The sequence below is a fragment of the Nothobranchius furzeri genome, chromosome 8 (genome assembly GCF_043380555.1).
Source record: "Nothobranchius furzeri strain GRZ-AD chromosome 8, NfurGRZ-RIMD1, whole genome shotgun sequence".
NCBI lineage: Eukaryota > Metazoa > Chordata > Actinopteri > Cyprinodontiformes > Nothobranchiidae > Nothobranchius > Nothobranchius furzeri.
Genome location: NC_091748.1, coordinates 47,925,240 through 47,931,239, shown reverse-complemented (window position 1 = coordinate 47,931,239; position 6,000 = coordinate 47,925,240).

Here is a 6,000-nt window from a genome sequence, read left to right as displayed (position 1 = left end):
AGGTGGCATCCCAGCTGGTAAGAATATATTGTATAGGGACAGTCAAAGTGCATAGGTTATTCGGATTGATTAGAGCGTTGTGTGGGAAGTGTGCGTTAGAAAGATGTTTTTCTGCATTCTCCTCTCAACAGTCAGGAAGTGTCAATGCTTTATCAAATTAAAAAGTTCAGAAGAAGCCTTACACATCCCTAGCTCTTCTTAGATGTTATAACATGATGTTGTGATGTATGTATTGCCAAATGGTCTGATGGGCCAACTGGGACTACTACATTTAAATGGCCTATTAAGTAACTATTTATTTATCTATGTTGTAGGTGATGTCATCATTCAGCAGTTTACATCATTGCTGTCTCTTGAGGCTAGAGGTGAACAGTTCCGCTCTTTCCAGCCTTTCAAGCAACGTGTGGATGTGTTTCTACACTTGACCCTCAGCCCATCCTACATGGACCTGTTGAGATTCTGCCAGAGCGTTTTACTTCTTTTCAAGCCACCGTGGAGAGGGGCTTCTCCATTAACAAGGAGGTGGAAACCTGTAACCTTCTAGGTGAATCCTTGGAGGCACTGAGGTTAATCTGTGACAATGTTAGTAGCTGTGGTGGTGTCCTCAAGGTGCCTTTAACCAAGGACTTGCTGGCTTCTGTGGCCTCAGCAAGGTCCCAGTACAGGCTCTACCTGGAGCAAGAGCGTAAAAAGAGGGAGAGTGATGCTCAAACACAGAAAAGGAAGGTCGCAGAGGACGAACTACAGGAGCTCAAGCAGCAACGCAAAGTCCTGGACGAAGTCTGTGCCGTCCTTGAAAATGATGCCAACAAATTAGCTGAGGAGGCAGAGGGGAAAGCTGGGTCAAAAATGGTTCAGCTAATCACCAAATCAAACACACTTAGAAGGAGACACAAGGAGAAAAAAAGAGGAACTGGTCAAAATGGACAAAACTATTGAGGAAAAAGCCATGGAATTAAGGCACTTGCCATAGGATATTTTGCCCAAAAGTTCATATTAGGCCTATAGCACAAGTGCAAACAATAGTTCACCAGTTCATGTTTCCAATTTGTGAAAATAAAACAGTTCATAGAAGATATCAGTTTGGAATGCATCAACTTGCAGTAAATTCCAGTGTGCTGGAACTGTCCATTCTCTCCATTGCACATTTTATGTTTGTTTTATTTTCTAAGTAAAATAAATATGTGCAATACGTTGTCAACATCAGTGAGTCTCTAAGTCTATTCTTTTTATATGTTATAATATGTGTAAATAGGTCGCTGATTAACACTTGCAATTTAGTGTTGTGATGGTTTTAAAAAAATTCTGAAGGTAGTAAAAAAAGGTATTAAAAAGTAGTCAATTTTACTTAAGGATTGCTGTATATACCCTGATCAGCGTTTCTACGAATCATATAGAAAGCATTCATATCGAAATAAAATCTGATCAGAATGAGCCGATTCACTTCTTATACGGAAAAACAACTGTGAGGCTTCATTTCAGGCCCGCACATCAGAGAAATACAATAATATAACGCTCGTGAAACAGGGTGAGAGAGTCAGTTACGCTCGTACGTCTTGCAGACATGATTTATCACCTGCAGAGAAACGATCCCAACCATTTTATCAATTATTACGTCACTCAGGCCGGTCATGGTTTACCAGGTTTTAGCGGTGTTCCTTATATGTACGGACGTGGCTTTGGATCGATATTTTCAAGACTGTTTCGATTCATATCACCTTTTGTTAAAAAAGGATTTGCTCTGGCTAAACCGCATCTCAAAAAGGCCGCTACAGGAATTGTGTCAGATGTGTTGACGAGAGCCGTCGGTAAAATCAATGACCCTAATGCCCAAGAGGGGTCAGGCCTCATGGTTCTGTCGAGGCGTGTTCGCAAAAGACCCCCCGGCAGGCGTTTAAAGACATCTACATCACGAAGCGACCGGCGCATCAAAGCTCCAGTTACAAAACGCAAGCAAAAGAGGAAGAAGTCTCGCCAGACGGGCTCTGATATTTTTTAATCATGTCACTGCTCCACAGCAAATCGTCAGAATGTACGCTGAGTGAACTGGATCTCTTCACCGTACCCATGACGCAGTTGTCTATCGAAGATAAGATCTACAGCGAAATTTTACCCATAGCGGCCCTGACGGACGGCGGGCCTGTAGAATTTTTTGTCCCCGGAGATGGAGAAAAATATTTGGATTTAAACGACACTCTTCTATTTTTGCGGGTGAAAATTACAAACGATGACGGCAGCCCGCTAGATGATGGTGCTGCCACCGGTCTGATTAATTACCCGATAAACACGATTTTCTCACAATGTGACGTGGTTCTCGGCGATCGTCTGATTTCACAGTCCAGCGCCACGCACCCCTACAGAGCGATCATCGAAACCCTGCTGAACTTTTCTGAAGCGAGTTTGAATTCTCAATTCAGCGCGGGATTGTTCTTCAAAGACACCGCAGGTGCGCACGATTCAACTGTTGTAATTAACGGACGCAATTTAGGCCTTAATCAACGAGCGACTTTTACAGAAAACTCCAGAGAAGTGGATCTGATAGGACCCCTGCATTCTGATATATTTTTCTGTGAAAGACTTCTTTTAAATTCTGTCGATCTCAGAATTAAACTGACACGCGCGTGTGATGCTTTTTGCCTGATGGGGGCACGTGATTCCACCTACAAGCTGAAACTGCTAGGTGCATCGCTTTTTGTGAAGAAAGTTAATATTTCACCCGCCGTACGTTTGGGTCACGAGTCTGCTTTACTAAAAGCAAACGCCATGTACCCGCTCTCACGCGTGACCGTCAAAACTTATTCCATTCCACAAAATTCGAGGATATGTAATCTGGAGAACCTCTTTCTCGGCGCCATTCCTAAATATATCGTCTTAGGATTAGTGGATCACGAAGCTTACACAGGACGTCGAGATCTTTCGCCTTTTAATTTTCGCCACATGAATGTGGAATATCTGGCGTTGTCCAGAGACGGAAAACAGATTCCATCGAAAGCCTTCCAACCTACTTTTTACCAGGGAACATCGGTCAGAGAATTTTATAATCTGTTTACAGCCACTTCAAGACAATTGAAAGATTTGCCTCTATCGATTAATAGGTTGGAATATCAACAGGGGTATACACTCTTTGCCTTTAATCTGAACACAGCGGATGACTCGGAGGCGCTTTCAACCGTTTCCACCGGCAACCTGAGGATGGAGATGCGCTTTGGAGAACCTCTGAGAGCCACGGCTACACTCATTGTGTATGCGTGTTATGACTCCATTCTGGAGATAAACTCAAAGAGAGAGGTATTGGTGGATATTATTAATGGATAATCACGAATTGGACGGCATATTATCGAGCCTGCTGGGAGATTATTTTGGTGGTGTGTACGCGTCTGATCAGCTGTCTACCGTCCCAAAAAACATTCGACTACCGGCCTACTTTGTGGTAAACACTCATCCTGTCCATTTACCCGGTGAACACTGGTTGGCGCTAGCTGTGGAACAAAATGGCCTCGGGACATTTTTTGACTCTCACGGTTGTTGGTCTTTCTTCTGTTAGACCAAGCACGGGTACGGAGAAGATGGAGTTAAACACCTTTTGAGTTGGCAGAATGTGGAGACAAATGATCAGAAGTCCAGTCACTGTTTTCACCGCTCATGAGGGGGAGAGCCTTTGCAACATACAGCAGGTCCCGCGACCTGCTCCCGTCAGTTGCTTCGGACAGACTCTCGCCGTTCTGCTGAAACGGCTGATTTTTATTGAAGAGTACAGGAATGTAACATACGCAGTTTGCCATGTACATACGTCAATGATCATGACAGGTGAAAATAACAGCCTTGTTAGCAGACAGTTTAATACATCACTAGAACATGCATCCTTGAGATTACCAGGAACATCCTGATACATTCATGACAGGAGAAGATACATTCACTGGTACCGAGAGGCACTGAGTGGAGATGGAATGTGCACACTCCCTTCTCTGGTGCAGGAGAAGATATACAGCTATTAATCTTTGTGTAGAGGCCTTGAGCATCCTTGGTAACCGGTACAAGAAGAGACTGCAATGTCTCACTCCCTTTTGGAGTTCCTGCAGCTGTTTTTAGAGCTTGTGCAGGAGAGAAACACAGAGAGGCCTTTGATATTATGACATGATCCCATAATGAAAAGAGTAGCATGTAACAATGAATAATAAAAGAGCTTATATGAGAGTTACATATATTTTCAATCCCCCTTTTGAACTCTTTTAAGAGTTCAACAAAGATGTAGGAAATCAAAACAACAACACCAAATTTCATCAAAAAGAATCTAATAAGCAAAGTTTTAAAATACAAATACAAACAATCAATCAGATTACATTTTCTCATATTTCTAGCAGTAAACTAATACAAAAAACATGATCATATATTTAACTGAACATGTTACAACATGAATGGATCGCATGCTCACCGTATGAGGGCGAAAAACCCTAATTATCGTACGTCAAATAGGGAAAATTCCCCCATGTCCCCCCATTTTGGGGCGAACACCTTTTGGCACAGAGTGGGCATGCCTAGGTCATCAATGATCAAAAAATAAAAACAACACAATCAAAAAACTCATAGAAATGAACAGGTGAAGGAATTGTTACATAAATCACTGAACATTCTCACACTCTAACATCATCTTCTTCATCATGAGAGTCATCACTGTCATCAGAGGGTTCCCCTCCCAAATAGATGTTAGGATTGGCTAGTAACAAGGGCATCTGGATAATTGGGTCAGCAGGTGGAGGAGAGATGGCAATGGTGATCAATCTGTACATTCAGAATTGAGTTTGGAAATGCAATGAGTGTAAACATATATCTAATACTAAACAGGTAAATGAATAATAATATAAAATGAGTAGAGGGTGTAAAATATAACCCTTGTAAGGTAAATGAGGGTGTCAAATATAACCCTTGTAGAATGTTCATAGGGTGGTTACTTCTTCCCCCTGTTGAGGTCCCTTCACTGGCTCCAGGCAGCTGCAGGGGGTGATGATATCACAATTCTCGTCCTGCAGGATGTGGTGGCAGCTTGGCACGCTACCTCGTCCCGCAGAATTGGTAGCTTTGCACGCTATTGCAGTCAGCTACTTCTCTTCCTGGTTTTAGTCTGTGATCCTTTTTTTTTTTTTTTAGGCAGATGTCAGCTGCTTCTCGTCCTGGTCCTTGGGTACTTTTTCTGGTCAGGCAGATGTCGGCTGCTTCTCTTCCAGGTTAGGCTCCTCCCGTCCAGCCGGACAGCGTGTGACGTCCTCTCCGTGATCCTGTATGGCCCGGTCCACCTTGGTTCCGTCCACTTTCTTTTGGTGACCTTCAGCAGGACCCAGACGACGCCTGGCACCGAAGGCGAAGTATCTTCATGTGTGGTTTTGGTCCAATGAAGGCTTTCTCGGCTTGTGCAGTCCAATTGATCTTGGCAGATAGTTGGTAGGAAGATTCACACTCCGGCCGGACCAGAAGTTCCCCGAACCGATCGCCTAGGGATTAAAGGTTATGCACAAAAATGTCCTAGCTCTTACTGACCCTAGCCTCTGATACCTTCAACATCAGACACATACAGTTACGAACAGCAAGCGCAATTAAAGGTACAGTGACATCACGACATGGACACACACAGACACACAAACACATACACATGCACATACACAGAGAGAGAGGGAGAGAGTAAGAATGTGTGTGGGAGAAAGAAATGAGTGGGATCCACTTTGCCACCAGCATCTCCACCTGTGTCACAGAGAAAAAATTACAAAGAAATTAAAACATAAAGCAAACAACAATAATTCAATGAGTATAAATGATCAAACTAAAATATACAACCATGCATGGGTTCTATAACAGTTCTGGCAACACTGGAGAGGAAGCCTTGTACAATGAATTCTTAAGATGTCCTTCATCAATTAGAGGTTATAGCCAAATTGTTTCAGGATCCTGAAGTTGAATTGGTCAATTTACTCAGAATAGCCCAATGGCTTTGTTGATGTTTCTCAAGGC